The 18,606-nt window shown below is 39.0% G+C and overlaps 1 protein-coding gene across 14 annotated transcripts in view; it reads right to left on the bottom strand.

The window, feature by feature from the left end:
* TENM4 (teneurin transmembrane protein 4) overlaps nt 1–18,606 on the bottom strand; it is a 1,543,936-nt gene that overhangs the window by 179,955 nt on the left and 1,345,375 nt on the right. The window lies entirely within an intron of this gene.

The raw sequence follows: 18,606 nt of genomic DNA, 5'->3' as shown, positions 1-18,606 counted from the left end.
TACATGAGAGGAAATGTCTTAACAAGTGATCATCTTGCTTCAGTTTAACAACAGAACTGACACTCTGGAAGATGCTACAGCTTTTCTGCACATTATCCGTCCACTTGCGCAAGTGGATCAACCATTCCATGTCATCATTCAATGCTCAATGTCTGAAAAGCGTCTTACAATTTCCCAAAATAGAAAATACAACCAAATTATCTGTAACATAGATACTGTGTTACCACACAGTAGTTAAAAGACTGTATTAATGTTAACTTTTGTCCTTTGCTAGTAGATTTTGTCTAAAGGAAAAAGCTTCTTGCGTACATTGACCTCATCATCACATAGGTCACAAAATCACAGAATGGTTTGGGTTGGAAGGGACCTTAAAGACCACCTACTTTCAACCCCACTAACATGGGCAGGAACACCTTCCACTAGACCAGGTTGCTCAATGCTCCATTCAACCTGGCCTTGAACACTTCCAGGGATGGGGCATCCACAGCTTCTCTGGGCAACCTGTGCCAGCGCCTCATCAGCCTGATAATAACAATTCATTATATCTAATCTAAATCTATTCTCTTTTCATTTTAACACCATTATGGCCCTGTCCTGTCACTGCAAACTTTAGTAAAACATCTCTCTATATCTTTCTTAAAAGCCTCCTTTTTAAGTATTGAAAGGCTGTAAGAAGTTTTCCAATGATAAGCCATGAGAATGACAACTATGCACACCATGCACACAAAAGTGCAAAACGTTGAAAACCAGAATTATTTGAATAGCATTTTGATTATCAAGTGGCTTAAAAAATTCCGAAAACAGTGAAAAAGCTGAGAGCTACTGCTCTATTCAGGATTTCTGAGTTGATGTTTTTAAGCACAAAATAAAAGCCTATAAATATCCCCATTCATATGGCAAACAGGGGAACATTGCTATAGGTAGGCAATAACCACAAAAGTCAACCTGAAACAAGAACAAAGAGTCTGATTTACTTTGGAAACACACTCTTGTAGCAGGTATTTTATGAGGATGTCACCTGAATAAGTGATTTCATTACTATATTCCAAATACCAGCAGTGTCTGATTGGCAACCTGGTGGAAGATTCATTTCTCCTCTTGCTCTAACTGCCACACTGGTGCTAAAAAGTAAAGTGGTAATAGCACTGGATATTTTGAGTCTTTACATCTCAATGGGATGTGTAAAGCTGTTGTTGCACACAGTTGTGTTTAAAGGTTTTATGAATCAACCTTGATCTGTGCAAATTCTTTCTCACAGAAAAAAAAAAATCAACTAAGGACCATAATCATAGAAAAGCCCTGTAACCATGGATGAGAGCCATAATAATATATTTTGAAGTGTTAATGTTCCTAAGAGGGAAGTAAAGCTGTACACATAGTTTCAGATTCCTGATGTTCTTAGTCTCTGGGTCAATGGAACCCACTGTGGACATTTTTTCTGGCTTTTTTTCGCCCCTGCTCAGCTAGACACAAGACATTGCTGACACAGAGTAAATGCCCTCCTAAAAGCCCCCATGTCCTTCTCCATCTCCGTCTCCAACATGACGCTCAATAGATTTTCAGATATTGAAGGCTCCCCGTGTATTAAAAGAGCACTCTGCAATTAACAATCATTAAAGTGTACACTTTTGTAAAATACCATGTAGCTTTTACTGCCTAGAAAGCTCCATGACAGGCCCTTGCAGAAGCTTTGGTTATATTCCCCATGGAGAAGAAAACTCTCTTGTCTCCCTTCTCCTGGAATGAAAACAATACTTAGGGAGAAACCCTGCTTGCTCTCTGGGCTGTTTCACCACCACCAACTTTGATGATATAAAGGCATCTGGGGCCTCTGGCCCATTATGCTCATGTTTTGAATTTAAAGCTTTGACTCGCATGACCCTTCCCCTGTAGCTAAGTGCCAGCAAAAGATGCCCTAAAACTTGCTGAATGGGTAACAGAATTTTCTGTGCCAGACTAAATCCCCTTATCCTTAGTCCTAAGTCACCTGTGGCTGCCTTCTTGGTGGAAAAAAATTGGAGATCAAACTCCATTCCTTTCAGGGTTTGATTACTTCACAGAATTCAGCATTCAACCATGCCAGTGTGATATGGCTGTTCTTTTCTGGACTCAGATTCACTTTAGCAGAGAAAATTTGCTAAGACTTTAGCATGATCTGAGTTATTTAATCATGCAAATAAATCAAAGTTCATATTGATGGAACCAAGTATTCAGGATCATGATTCTTCTGATTTTAACATATTATTTTTTCCTATATTGCATTATTCCTACTCCATAGCTACTTGTGGACACCAAAATCAGCAGCAGCAGACGCTGTTAAGTCAAATAAAGAGGAACATTTTTTCCAAGTTTCTTTTGAAGACATTTAGGCTTTTGAGTATCTTTGTATTATTGCCACTTGCTTATGAGACAACAAAACACTAAAGTCAAAACAACTTACTCAGCGGAGCAGAGAACAAAAGAAGTGGTGCAGCATTTAGAATAAAAAAGGACAAACAAAGATAATAATTCACATGGTCAACAAAATGGACATCTCTTAGGACAGGTTGATGGAATGAAGGAGTTAGCAGAGAGAGGCAGATGATTGTGATAGATCACAGGGAGAAGAAAAGACAAGACATGCTTACTGAAGCATAAGAGACCCCCAAAAAGCACACCAGTCAGCAAAAAATTGAAAAACAAACTGCTGGCCCTTTATTAGCTTGTTGCTTTGCCCAAAGCAGCAAGCTAAGTGTAATAAATAACCAAACCAATCAATTAGGATGTTTGGATTAAGGCTACAGCTGAAGCCACCAGGTGCTTCCACAGTGTTTGTTAAAAGCATTCTCACAGCAGCTCCCAGGCTCCGCTGCTTCCTTCTCCCCTACCCTCTCAGGGCTAAGTCCAGCAGGTACCACAGCTGGCCTGGTGACTGCTCACCCAGGCAAAGCTGCTACAGAAACAAAGAAAAGAAGAAAATAGCAATTTTTTTCCAGCTACAACTGATCTTGCCCTAAACAATGGATAAAGACTTTCTCAGAATCAAAGCCTAACAAAACACATTAATGATCCCTACTTGAGCCTGGACTTACAGCAAGCACAGGGGTAAAGGGCATAAAGGCAAGACAGAAGTCTTTTGGGATTCTCATCTGAAAACCCCGGCCAGTTGCTTTGCACTAAGAATACTCCAGGTTTTGAATCCATATTTATGTAAGAATATATGCTCGTATATGTCAGTATAATTGCTTAAATAACACAGGGGAGGGCACAAGCTTTGGAAAAGCTTCACAGTCCACCTCTACACTGCCACCCCACCCTCCCCAGCTCACATGTACTGGGCTCCATCTGGAGAAGTTTGGCTTTGCTACTCCACTGGTTTCTACAAGCACCTCACTGCACTGCTGACAGCTAAGCCTAAGCCAACACAAGCCAAAAGGCCACTCCTTGGAGGGAGAAAGGTTTCCCAAAGCCTCCCCGTGCAGCACGGGGAAAAGGAGAAAATGGGAAAACACTGTGTGAGAAGGAACAAATGAGAAGGACTGATGCCACAATGGACAAGAATAAAAATGAGATATTGGAGGAAGATGAGAAAAATATGGAATGAGAGAAACTGAGAAAAAGAAGGTTAGAATAGAGCAAAGATAAGTTAAACAAAAAAGTATAAGGGATTTGGAATAGGAAAAACAGCTGAAGCTCAGTGGTTGAGAAGACATTTTTACAGGTTGTTTCTGTGCTCTCCCCTCTTTGTGTGGAAACAAGCATAAGATATGTGGTGATTACATATTCCCCTTTAACCTTCGTGCTTAGTCAGATCTAAAATAACATGCTCTCCAAAATGATACCTGAGCTTTGCTTTTTTCCTCCTAATTGAGAAAAAGCTGAATCTCACCACTGAATTACTCAGAGTTAATTTTAACCAAGTAAATGTATTGCTTTCAGTCCTGTCTCTGGAAGAAACTTGACTGTAATTATCTGGATAACTGTCTCTACACTGAAATCATATGATTTTTGTATAAGTGGTAGAATTGACTGTTGCAGAATAAACCATATTTTTGTGACATCCAGTGTTATGAAAAGGAGCCTTTCAGCATGAAATAATCACTGGTTTGTCAGTCTTCGATAAATCAACAAAGATTAGGAAGAATGGGAACAGTAAAACAAACATTAAAGAAAAAAATCAAACAGTTTTTCTCTTACACTACTGTTCCATTTCAGTGCTGGCCAAGGCTTCTGTGGCAGAACACACGACAGTCAAGGGCTGAAGTGGCTTTATGGCCCTACTGGTGTAGGAAGAGGGCAAAAAGCTGGATGTAGCATTTACTATCTGCTCTACTTGTTTGTATGGTCAAGTCCTGGACTAGACAGATCCAAGCTGTTGTTCATCTAAGAGCATGGGGACATTTTGAGTGTTGTAGTGATTTAATACCCCAAGAACATGTTCACAGATCTGGAATTGAGACCTAGTATCTTGACTGAAGATGCCAGTGTTATGTAGTATCATGAATTCACATCTTTTACACATACATACCCAGGTCACTCAGCCAGGCACCATGGGGCAAGAAGAGGGGGATTTCTGCAAGGCCACTTCTTATGTGGATTTCGGCAGTTACCTTGTGACCAAAAACTCTGTACAGCACTCTGTGTCATTCCTAGTGTCTGAAATTATTTCCTATACATAAATGCTTTCCATCTGTGGCCTAAAACTCTCACTCAGGAAATGGAAAACCTGACTTCATAAATCATCTTTTGCCCGAATGAATGTGAATTTGCACACCAGGACAAGACTGCAGTCATGTGGGAACAGAGAATCCTGCATACCAGGCTCTCCACAACCCAGATGGATTAGAGCTGCTGTGCAGCTAGAAATGTAAAATTAACAGGTCACAAAGGAATGGAGCCCAAAAGGCAGCTTGATTACATGTTGTTTAAGTGAAGACTCTAAGCCTGCAGCTGGGAGGTCCCACGGCTCTGCTTCCTGCCTGTTGATTTATTTGACACAAGACAACAGTTAAGAAAAATAAAAAAGCACCAGGAGGGACATTAAGGGTAATGCTCACTATTGTAAATTCCCCATTTGCCTCCCCTCCTAAATGCTCAATGATCTGCCTTCAATGAAAAAAAAGGGTTTTCAAACCTCCTTCATAGTTTGGGGCTGAAGACACTTTGTTGGGCTGGGATGTGATTGCTTCATCTAAGAATTGGACAACCTGCATCCACCCATCTCAGGGTTAAAGGAGGAAGGATTTGGCTGATAAAACAGAGAGGTATCTGTGTTTGTTTGTTTGTGGGACTTTTTTAGGACCTCAAATGTCCTAAAATATGATGTAGGTGCTTCCACAGCCAGCTCAGTATTGACATATGCTATGGGATACATCTAGCAATTCCTGGGATCCTACCTTGCTGCCTGACTATTGCTTCACGTTTAAACTATGCAAGCACCAAAAATGGTTCTTTTGGAGATAATTCACTTCTCCTTCCCTCAATCTGAATCACCACGTGCAAAGGAGGAATTCAAATGACAGAGAGCTTCCTACCTTTTCAAAATTTGCCAGCAAGGTGGGAACTACCTTTTAAGAAAACAAAGCATCGTGCTAATCACCTGAAATCCTGCCACAAACACATTTACTTGCTTTGATTTGACACTAGCTATTCTTTGACCCCTTCTGATTGAAGAAGAGCTGTATCCACGATTTCCACAATAGAAGCAGATGGTCTACCAAATACAATTAGCTTCTTCTTAGGAAAACACTTTATATTTTAATTTAGTTCCCAATTGTTCTTAATAAGGAAGAAGAAAGGCTTCCAGCTGAAGCACCACATTTCTTTGAAACCTTCAAGGAAGTGACTAGAAAGGCATGTTTTAAAATGAAGCAGTTAAACTCAATGTTTGTTCAATGCAAAGAGTCAGCACTTCCTATTCAATGTCTTCCTAATTGCCCCTGAGGATCAAAGTCTTTTGAATGATTGCCTGTCCATTCAAATCATTAATAGATGATCATTGGCCCCTCCAGTGCTACAGTAGCTTGTAATTTCTTGCAGGAAAGGGAAAATGCAGTTTTAAATGGGTATATTTAAATATTTTTATGCTTTTTTAAAGGAGGATATTTTTCAAGTGTTAACCTATAGAAAGTATAGACATAAAAGTGGCGTGGCTTATCTGAGGAGCTGACTGCTTAAATACCTTTGGTAATTTCCTTTACCATTTACACTAATTTCAAATAGAATAGGAAGTGGAAAGATGGACCTCAGCAGCATTTGGCCGCTATTAGGCAGCCAACTGCAACAAAGAAACTTATTTCAGCCCTCAAAGCTCTGGTGGAATTGGTGTTACACATGCTCAGGCCTTTCTCAGTAAAATCATATTTTGCCTTCTAGATATCCTTTCTGGCAGAGACCGTATTAAAATAAATATTATGGAGATATTTATTCAAGATCAAAGTCAATTATAAGATGGTCCCACTATACCTCTAAATGGAGTTTTAATTTGTGTATATAATATTAGAAATAATCGATTTCCCACTGGGGTATTCACTTCAATTAGAGAAATGAGGACAGGCAGCTCTACCAGAGGGCCTCTTATCCTGCTTTGCGTTTACTAAAATTCTGGGCTAGCCTATTGTGGACAGTATAATTTTACAAATGCCCTTTCATTACACACATATAAACTACGAGGCACTAATTAAAAAAGGTGTCATTTACATAGGTAAATCCACAAGCTCTCACATGCTTCCTTCCTTGTTATCTCAACTAGAGAACTTTCAGAAAACCTACCTTCCAAAAATAATACAATAATTTGCCCAAACACTAAAAACCACAGTTTGCTGCACAGAAGTCACAAAATATATCGCTCTTATTCTAAAACCCCAACACAACAGAGGTGGGATCACAGTTTAAATCAAATATCCCAGTTTAAGCATGAAGATCTAAATATTGCTGTAGAATTTGATGTGTGAGCTGATCTCTCAGATGGCTGCCTGCTCATCTGTCCTTCTGAACACGAACATGATTTTATTATAGTAAGACAAGTAAATGTCTTTGAGACCGCCGCTTGTGTTTTAATCCTAAAATCAGCTGAAAACTGCATTAGTGTTATTAGTCACTATGCACATTCTAAAAGCACCAGAGCCCCAGTTGGGCTGTGCTAGTTGATACAAGAAAAATTAACAAAATGGCAATCTCAGAATCCCTTGATGTCCAAAGCACAGGTTTAACTTGAGCTTTACTTAGCCTAAGTAAATCTGGTGACTTCAAGAGGATGATGGAGGTGTTTAAAGTTCAGAACAAATTTACACATTTTGTAGATCTGGGCCAGAGTGTTCATCAGCATTGTCAAAACTGAGCTCTAAGCAGAATCCTGTCAGCCTTGAGCCTGCTGGAAGAGATACGAAGAAATTATAACTGTACCAGTGTTCAGGAGCATTTTGTTGTTTTAGCTGCTTTGGATGACAAAAGCACAGGTATGTTTAAAGCAGTCTAGGAATGTTTTAATTTCTTTTCCAGTTTTTCTTTACATATACTAGACAAACAAACACTCTTTAGAGGGGGAAAAAATCCCTTTTTTTTTTTCCTGTACAAAAGCTTGGCAAATGGATACAAATGCACAGTCCGAGAAAGCGGATAAAGTGGGTGACACAGCACAATTAACAGTACAATAATTTTTGTGTCTGTCCAGAGACCATGAGCAAAATCCAGCACAATACTTTCAGGTGCTATAAATCAAAATGAAAGGTTCAGATCAGTGTAAAAAGCTCTCTCAATAACAAAACACAACCTGACAATTTGTTCCCTTGGACTTAGGACTAAATCCAGCACATAGAATAAGGCAAGTGCTAGCAAGTGCAACCCACAGTGTTCTAGAAAGACCCACAGCCATTTTTAAATTTAATTTTACCTAAAAAAAGCAGTTGCTAAAAAACCCTGAAGTTTGCCAAGTCAAGCACTCAAAAATGAGCAAAGAACAGAATTAAGATTGCTTTTGTGATTTTACATCAGCCCCTGTATGCATATTTACTCTGTAATAGCCTTTAATTCCCTCATCACAGGTTATTTTTTTCCACTGGCCCAATGCTGAGCAGAACAATTGCACAGAAATTACCACTCAACCCTGGCAACTCCAGCATTGTAGCACATTGAATTGCTTTCTAGGGATGCCATATGTGCAGTCTGCTTGGTAGCAGTAGGAGGGGGTTGGAAAGGGAAGGAACACTCGGCATGGACAATTTTGCTACTGCACTCTAACTAGGTCCCTACTGAGCATGTGTGAACTCAGATTTTCTAGTTTTGTGGTAGCCAGCTCAGGGTGGATCAGAGGTGTGATAAAGTACACACCATTGCTTATTCTACCTAATAAAAAAAGAGGTGTCACCATTCTCCATCACTTCAGTACTTCTGCAATATAAATAGAGAACAACAGTAGATCCAAAAGCAGAATTTTGCCTAAACGAGTGCCACATCACCTGGTGGATCCAGATGCCTACTCTCACATCTATTTAGGCTATAGAGTCACAGAATCATTAAAGTTGGAAAAGACCTCTAAGATCATCAAGTCCAATCACTAACCCAGCACTGACATGTTCACCATTAAACCACATCTCCATCTGCCACATCCATGTGCCTTTTGAACAATTCCAAGCACAGTGATTTCACCATGGGCAGCCTGTTCCACTGCTTGACAACCCTTTTAATGAAGAAACCTTTCCTAATACCCAATCTAAACCTTCCTGGTGTAACTTACAGACATTTCCCCTGGTCCTATCACTGGCTGCCTGGGAGAAGAGGCTGACCCTCACCTGGCTACAATCTCCTTTCAGGCAGTTGTAGAGAGATATAAGGTCCACCTGAGCCTCATTTTCTTCAGGCTAAACACCCCCAGCTGCTTCTTATCAGACTTGTGTTCCATCCTTTCCCCACCTCTGTTGTCTATCTCTGGACATGTTCCATCCACCACCTCAATGTCTTGTAGGGAGACGCCCAGACATTCCCTTGTGATAACTTAGGCCATGATAATTCTGGTTTATCATTAAATACAAATGTAAGAAAGTGCTTGCTCGCGGGCACAACACACTGCTTTGTCCCTGCATCCCCAAAGACTAAATTGATAGTAATGAGTTAAACAGTACTAAGCAGGATAACTTGATATTCTGTAACATTTATTTGTTAGAAAGAACTATACCCATGGCACAGGCTCTGATCAGCCAATACCTTCCAAATTCCTGTGCACTGTTCAGCTGGCAAAGACCAGAGATCATTCTTAATAGCTGGTTTGGGTCTGAATACCCATAGGAGTTTAATAGTAGAGAAATGTATCCCTTCTGGACCAGTTGGGCGCCTAGAATGGTCCCACATATATGTTCCACAACCTGGAGTACCCCATGATACAGTCTGACTGGGGAAGGTATACTAAAATCAATAAATTGTTACTAACTATCAAGATTAATGCTGTTTGTCAATCATTATGCTTAGATTGAAGGATTTTTTTTTTTTTTTTTTTTTACCAAAAGCCTCTGGAAACTCTTTTGATGCTTGATTTCATTATCATTTCTGCCATAATTGAAAGGGATTCTGTCCATTGATACTCCAATTAGATTTTCTTTTGAAACACTTACGGTAAGCACAGCCATCATTTCTGCCAACTGCCTGGTTCTGCTTTGCTTTTTAAAGAGTTTCTTTTCACAATGAAGTGATGCTGCAGTTGTACTGGGCAAGCAAGGTGAGATGCTGCTGCTGTTTCACATGCTACCATATTTGAAAACAGCCAACGTATCCTGTTCTCATCGTCTGCCTAGGCAAGAGCTTCTGAGTGCAACAGGGACACACTTGGAAGTTAAGGTATGATAAAATCAAATGGAGAGGAAGATAGGAAAAGCTGGAGATGATGGGAGAGTTTATAGGCTAGCATTGAAATACAAAGATTCAACAACCTCTTGTCTATAGAGCACCAGAGCCTACTATCTCAAAGGGAAGTATGGAAGTGGTCCTTTTGGAGCTTTTAAGTTTCAGCATAAACAGTGGCTTGAAATCTTGACAAAGAGGAAAAGAGTGGACTGGACTTTCTGTTCATTATTTTACAGGTCATCAGGATGTTACCTGAGCAGTATACTTAACAACAACACCTCACCCTATAAAGCTGTTTATCTACTACATAGCTCAATTTTAACTACAGGTAAAAACCTCTGAGAAAACATCGCTGCGCACATTCAATAGAAATGTATAACCTGGCTGCAAAGCAGGCTTTGAAGCCATCTTTTAATTTATGCTAGAAAACAATGGGAGATAAACACTAAACTATAACCAAGGAGCATTTTTCACTGCCAGTGACATCCCTAATTGAGATTACTCTATGACTAGTTACCCACAAAAGCGTTTGGTATTTAAAAACACTGAAAAAGCCCATTACGGGAAACAATTCTTTCTGTCTCCACTTAACTGCAATTAAATTCCATTATTTCACACTAATTAGTATGAAATAAAAACATGGACTCAAAGAGAACTCCTTCCACAAGACATATAAAGATCCGTAAAACTGATTTTTTCAGCATCTGTGTGCAAAGGTCAATCTAACTCATGAAATAAAGATTATAGCAGCACATCTGTGCCACTGTCATAAAGACAAGGACAGCACTTCTGGAGTCAGCCTGCTGTTATTTTCTTTTCTGGGGGCTTAGAGCAACTGTAAAACCTCACTAAAAGCAACTGATAAAAGCTCATGGGTTGAGAGCCCGTATCTGACCACTTAATAAAACCAGATGGAATTACATTAATCTCTCCTTGTATTAAAGATTCTTAATTTTAAGGAAGGATCAGACATCTAAAGGGCCAACTAATGCGTGGTTTCATGGCACACTGATGCAGACTCCCAGGTCAGATGGAGCCCGCTGGATGCTTAGCCACAACCCACTTTCGACTGGTTAAATAATCAGTTATATTGGTGATCTACTTCTGAATGGAAGTCATTCTTCCAGTGATCCTACAATGATGAAAGAGGATCAGACTTTGACAAAAGGACCTCTTCAATCAGTGTCAAAATAAAACAATATGTGGAAATAAAAAAAAAGTAATATATAAAAGCCAGAACAATAGGGGAACAGAGAGTAATCTATATAAATCTAAAGCCAGGGAGAGAGGCAAAAAGAAGCTGAGGACATCAAGAAAAAAATACATGTCTTGAAAAAAACCCACAGAACAATAGAACATTTTTTTAAGTGTACTGAAACCTAGCAAAATGAGCAGCAATATTGATGGAGATAGGGAAATTGCTAATAATGTTGTAGTAAAGACTGAAGCATTCAGTAAGAATTTTTGTTCTAGCTTTTGAAAATAACTACAATAATGCAATCATTTCACAGGAAATAAGTTTTTTCCGGTCCATTAGTAACCAGGAATTATACTGAAGTACATCTATTTAAGGACAAACATTTTTAAATCTGCAGGCTCATTTAACTTGTACCCAGTAAAGAAGAAGGAAGAGTCTGACTCACTGATTAATACTGAACCAGCTACCAAGAAATTAGAACAAGATTAATGTTCTACAAATATTTAAGAAGGGAAAAGGATAGGACTTGGTTTTGGTAGTCTGATATCTATTATAGACAAAATAACAAAAACCATAGAATTGAACTGATAGAGAATAAAGAAAGTCAATGTATGGTATCTCAGGCCAACCATATTGCTTTTCTGAAAAACAGATCTTAAGAAACAGTTACTCATTCTTTGACAAGATTACAGTTTAGTAAGATATGTGATTTAGTTTGATGTGATTAAACAAACAGGCATTTTTGAAGGATATAAAGACATGCATACATGTATTTAAAAACTAACTGAAAGACATTAAAATTATCACTGCTGTTGAACAATCATCACGTTAGAATTTCTTGTGAAGTTGAACAACTGATAGTTAGTCTGAAATTACTCAACATTTGCATCAGTGTTATGTAAGTAAATATAAAATCATGGATCACGAAACATGTAGCTCAATACTTCAAGTGAGAAATACAATGATGAGGGCAGAACAGAAAAACAGGAGAGCAGGGCAGTAACTAAATTTCAATGATTCAAACAAACAGTGTCAATGGTCAGCCTATATACTTTGGATAATAGACCACAAACTGTCCATGAGATGGGACACTGGCAACTGGAAAGCAGAGAGAGCAAATGACTTTAGGAGTAAGAACAAGAAAATGCTGTACAACAATATCCTAGTGTAACTTTTATAGTCCACAAAGACCTAATGGGATGCTTACACATATAAGCTGGGAAGAAGGCAGCTGAAGGACATATGTGACTTACCTATGTAAAACAGGTAGAGTAAGTAGAGCTGGGGTTTGCTGGGCTTCGATGTGCAAAGAGGTCAGTCTGCATGATGTGATAGTTAATGGATTTTAACTTACAAAAAATTGAGAAAACAGTTTTAAATGAAAGTTATGGGAATCCTTAGGCTTTTTCCTGCCTCCAATAAGCACTGAATTAGTTGAGAAAAGATGTAAACTGTCCCAGTATACTGTAGACTCTGAAGAAGTACTAACCACTTTGCAAAGCAGAAATTTTGCCGCCAAGTTCAGAATATATTGTCATCACATGGATACCTACATTTTAGTACTTCCCAGTTTCCACAGACTGGGCAAGTCTGGCAAAATAAGCAGGTCTGCAATATCTTCTGCTCCACTTTTTCAGTAATATTTTCTTGCAGAAGTGTCTCTCCTTTGAGTCCAAAAAGGGAAAGGAAGCCTGTGAAGGGTCTAGAGAGTAAGTCCTACAAAGAGTGGCTGAGGGAGCTGAGGTGTTTATCCTGGAGAAAAGGAGACTCAAATGGGGGCCTTATTGCTCTTTACAGCCACCTGAAAGGAGCTTGGGGGGGGTCAGCTTCTTTACCCAGGCAGCAAGTGACAGGACAAGAGGACACAGTCTCAAGCTGTGCCAGAGGAGGTGCAGGCTGGACAACAGAAGAATTTCTTCATGGAAAGGGTTGTTAAGCAATGAAATGGACTGCCCAGGGAGGTGGTGCTCAAGAAACAACTTGACATGGCACTTTTTGCTGTATTTTATTTGACATTGTCATGTTCCATTGAAGGTTGGACACAATGATCGTAGAGGTCTTTTCCAGCCTAAGTGATTCTGTGATTCTTTCAAATGCCTATCCATCATTTCTCTAATCACAACACTTTTAAGTTCAGGTTACAAATCTTATTTAGATTGAAACAGTGAATGTTCTTTAATGGAGTTTCTATGGCAAGGTTTTTAACACCCATCTGAATGAATTGATCTTCACAAGAATAAATTTAAAGTGGCATCTTCTACCTTTATCACTTTTATTTTCAGGCACAATAATGGATAAATCACTTGTACTTCCTTTGCTCTAAATTATAAAGCTAAGAGTAGCTGCTATCCAAACATACACTGGAAAATTCAAAGTAAAAAAAAAAAGATGCACACAATCACCTAATAATACAAAGAGCTCTTGATGACTTTGCAAGTGATAGAAAATAAAAGATCTACATTATAATTCATACCACCATGTACTTAAAGCTGCAGCAAATGACAACAAAACAGGCACAAATGTAAGACTGAATGTAACCCACTGTAGTTTTAATTTACATAGAATCCTAGAATGCTTTGGGTTGGAAGGGACCTTAAAGAAAAGAAAACCATCTAGTTTCCAACCACCCTGCCATGGGCAGGGACACCTTCCACTAGACCAGGTTGCTCAAAGCCCCATCCAACTTGGCCTTGACCTCTTTCAGGGATGGGGCAGCCACATCTCCAGCAACCTATGCCACTGCCTCACCACTCTCACAATAAAAAATTTCTCTCCAGTGTCTATCTAAACCTACTCTCTGATTTAATTTTGTGTCTTTCTCTTTTCTCCAATAATTACTCTCCATGTGTGCGTGCAATTTGAGAGGGAGGTGGGGCAATGCTAGTAAAGAAGCATTTGAGTCACTATTTCATTGTGGAAATGGCTAGGGAAAGTTTATTCTGCCAGATTACCTGAGGCAGCTTTCCTGAGCTCACTGCTACTCACCAGCCTCTTATAAATTGTAACCACAGCAGCTGCCCTTGCTGGTTCTCTAACATAGTGAAGTGTGACTGAGGTGAACACGGAGTCCTGTGACCTTCCCATCTCTCTGCTACAGAACAAAAAATGCAAAAAGATTTCTGCAACTCCATGCATTTTTGAGTAGTCAGACAGACTCTTAAATTGATGGCATCTCTCCATGGGATTGAGACTATTTTCATGCCTTAGCCTTTCTGAGAAAATCTACAGGGGCAAAATTTGTGACACAACAAAAAAAGATCATTCAAAACTGGATTGAAGAGTTAAGATATGTCATAACTTATATTTTATCTTCAGTCAGGTCAATTTCCAGAACCAGGAATTTATAAAAATACATGCAGATTTTTCCAGCTCCTGTTGCAAACACTGGGCCCAATGCCACTGACTTTTGACTGCATTTGAACCAGTGTTGAAGGAAATGGAGTTGCTGCAGTTTAAGAGAAGCATGCACACGAGAAGAGTAAGACAAATATTTCCTAAATGTCAGTGGTGTGAAAGGAAGAGCTAAATGTAATCTAAACTGTCCTGCTTAGTGATGGAGGCACTAACCCTCTTGCCCCACCAGTGTTTGTCTGCATTTGGTACAATAAGAGCCAGCTTTAATAGAAAAAACCAAAACCCCACATATTCAAGTTATACTACACAGGAAAAAAATGTAGTGCAGGTTCGTGATGGTGGTCCAACTCAACCAGTGTCCTGGAATGTAGTTTCACAAACATTTATAATACACAAAATATATCACTGGTAATACTAAAGCACCTTTTAGACTGGATCTGACACTTTTATTGATTAAGAGTAAAATGAAGTAAATGAGTTTGCAGTTACTGAGTGAACAGAACACAGTGATTTTGTGAAGATATGAAGGAACCCAAAAAGGACCTCAAAGCTCTTTTTGAGGTAACAGATTGACTTCATAACATAAAGGCTTTCCTAGAACAGATTGTTTAGCTCCCATTTCTGCCTTTTATCAAAGACAAGATGGAAATAAAAAAACATTCAAAGATTTTGATTTAAAATCCTTGTAAATCAAAAGAACAAATGTCAAGAGTAGCAAAATAGAACTTAATCTGGGATCAGAAAATAAATATTAAAGCAGAAAGTGAAAGTAGCCTGTTGGCAGGTTAATAAATTGCTTTATATTTATTTATAACCTTAATATCAAGGTATAAATGTAGGATTAATAGATATGGATCAAGTTTAATAATTAAGCATTAGCAACTTTCCCTATTGATCTCTTACTATGTAAACACCATGGTAATTGGTACACTATACATCCATTGCTAACTAATTAGATTTCTAAGAGCTTTGGAGAGCTGCTTTAAATTGGATTTGCTCCATAGCATCAAAGAATCATGGACAAACAGAGCTAAAGTTAGCTTTCGGGGTGATTCTTAGACAATAAAAAGAAAGACGCTTTATAAAACACATCATAGTCCTAGCACACGTTTACTGTCAAAGCATTTTGCCTGCAGCAAGCAACACTGTTCTTCAAGTGAAGCTGCATCTGTACAGACTTCAAATGAACACAGAGCTGAAAAGTAGAGAGCTCTTGACTCCAATAAAAAGGAATGACTGTTTTGGCTTCATAATATATTTTCCAGCCCTAGCTTTAATCTAAATCAAATGCCCATCTTTCTTGCTGTTCATGCAATGCAACCGCAGCACATGCTTAAGTATAGGAAAATTGCAAGTGCCTAACACCATCAAATTGCACTTCCATCTAGTCTGGAATCTACATCAGGGGGAGGATAATAACTTCTGTTTAAACAGCCAGAAACCATTCTCCATCACTAATTAATTCAGAAACTGTTCCACAGACCTAGCCAAACAGCTGCTGGGCATGGAGATCTGGACAATCAAACAGGTATTTTCTGTTTCTAAACTTCCTCCCAAGCAGTACAGCAATGTCAGAGACCCTTTACAATGCTCTGCTAGCAGGTCTGGCATCTATAAGGTACAGGAACTGCTGGCAAAGTATTAGCATAGCAACACAGCTTGTGAGATTCTATCTGCCATTAGAATCTTGCTAGAAATTAGCCCTCCAAGGCAGAACTCAATGATGCTATACGGACCCCACCAAATCCCAGCAAAAGCCAGGAAAATTTTTCTTGTCTAGCTGTCCATTGAATGGACAATCCTAAAATAGGGAATTAAATTTTAAAGTCACGTCTCTTCAGGAACTCCTGGAATAGCAAATTTGCAGGGCAGTTCTGAGCTGCTCAGGAGAGGTCTTTGATTTCAATGGTTCCATCACTTTAATGTTGCAGCCCTGATTGTACTTTTTTCCTTGGTGTTCTCATGGCATGAGACAAACTTCTGTGGAGCTCGTGGGATTTGCATAAGCTCTGTGTGCGCAAACCACTGATGGGCACTGTCACCACTGCCTTAGTATGGTGTCTGACTCTTTGAAAAGGGGCAACAAGTCAATCAAAAGCTGGTTAATTCAAATGAAAATCAGCTTCTGGTGTTTAATACACTCTGTTATATTTTTTTGGTCATTATCTCTCCAGACCAGTGACTCAGCACTGTAAAACCTTCCCCTTGATCACAGTGTTGACACATGACAGCAGCCATTCAGCTGCCATGGACACCTATTTATGTCTCCTCTCCTCACTTTGAAACAGCCCAGCAAGATAAATGAACCTCAGGCTGCTAAATGTCAAAAAGACTTACATGAAATAATAGAAACTGCCTTTTAGCCTCAAACAAATGATTTAAGAAGTTCTCCAGGTGAATTTCAAAAAGAAACTGGCTTCAGCAAAAAACTTCAGAAATGACCAGTGCCTTGCTGTTTCCATGAAGCCCTGCCAGCCTCAGATGGGCACCCACCACATTTGTGCCTGAGCGTCTGTCACGCAGGAAGTACTGCCCGTAGCAGGGTCTCCAATATGTCTTTAGCTCCACACTTCTACACACAGGTAAGGCCTGCAGTGGGCAGTTTTTAGTATTTAAACAGAAAACTGTGACAAGCCTGATGACGTGAGGGACATCCTGAAGGCCTATATACCACTCTGAAGTATTTCCATTATCTTACCAGTGTACAAAAAAACCAGATTAAATGCCAAGCTGCTGCAGTGGGACCCAACCTAAGGTCCACTCACTTAAATGGGAATCTTTTCAATAACCTCAGTTTGCTCTGGAGAATGAAAATGGTCATTAAAAGATAACTTCCATTTTAACTAACAAGAGCAGATGGAAAGCAGTCAAGTTCCCAATACTCAGACTGTTACACAGATTAGACCTTTTACTCATTACTAAGTTATACCTTACCACTCAGACTGTCCCCATGGCATTTAAAAGAGCAAGGTACTGCTTACATGGGAAAAATTATCTGTAAGAAAATGCAGGGGGAAGAAAGCCCAAAATTGGAGGAAAAACAGTAATTTGTTTGCAAACAGACCAGGTTACTTGGAATAATAAAAAAGTTCCTGTTAAGAATTACGTAGTTCATATCAAAATGCAAAATGTCTGTTTAACTTAGTGAAAGTACATTTTGACTGTCTCATCCATTTCTTTTCTTTTGGGTTAGGTGATACAATTCTCATCTGCAACTTGACAGGATGTAAAAAATAATTACAAATGAAAAGGTTATTCATAATTTTTAAATGAGTTAATTAGTAAACCCCGCCAGAATTGCTCATTACAGTAATTAATAATTGATTATACTTCAAATTAAACACAATTTTTCATCAAAATCTAATTAAATATCTGCCTTTTTTCTCGTTGATCAGAACACTGGGTCTGGTAGAGACAATCTTTGCTAAATATGTTTATGCTGAACTGAACTGTTGGATTTGATTTTTAATAATTGGTAGTTCCTTTAGAAATTAGTAATTATGACCCTTAATTACAGTGGTTCAACCTGCTCAGCATTTCTGGAACCTTGCCAGCCCTCTGTGGTGTCTGGCAAATGCCAGGGAATTCACCTCAATGGAGAGGATAAAAAGGATGGGAGGGCATTCACTGGACCTTCCTTTTAACAACATTAACTGTGGTTTTAAGCAGGCATGTGATCTTTTGTGAACTCTGAGATAGTGTTCTGAGTTGGAAAGCAGCAAACAAACTCCTCTCCATCTATCAACCAGCACACACCTCCTCCTCCTCCTCCAGAATGAACTGGCACTGCTATGCTGAGCTGAAATGATTCTCCTTTCTCCTCTGATACACGGAGATTATGTCCAAAGGAACCATGTTCAGGACATAAGGAGAATACCAGACAAATGAGAAAGGTGACTCTAAATGTACATAGCAAATGATGAAAACTGACTGCTTATTTCATCAAACTGCTGCTGATTTAATGTTGGTTAATTAATCATTCCTGTTTCTCTTACAGGAGACATAAAAGTGACCAGAGTATGATGCAAGGCAGAAGTGGAAAAGTATCAGTCATTAAAGAAGTGTATATAAAAGGAACACAGTAAAAGCAATCCTTTGTGGTGGTGCTAATCATATTCATGTAAAATGAAAGCAAAATCTTTTGATCCAGACTAAGATTTGTAATTCTAACCACAACCTTTTATAGATCATTAGCGTACAGGAAGTCACAGCAAAATCAAAAAGACTCATTTGAGCCATGA

Source organism: Agelaius phoeniceus, chromosome 2 (assembly GCF_051311805.1).
Source record: "Agelaius phoeniceus isolate bAgePho1 chromosome 2, bAgePho1.hap1, whole genome shotgun sequence".
Lineage (NCBI taxonomy): Eukaryota > Metazoa > Chordata > Aves > Passeriformes > Icteridae > Agelaius > Agelaius phoeniceus.
Note: the sequence above shows the minus strand (reverse complement) of the source record. Positions and strands in the feature narration are given on the sequence as shown.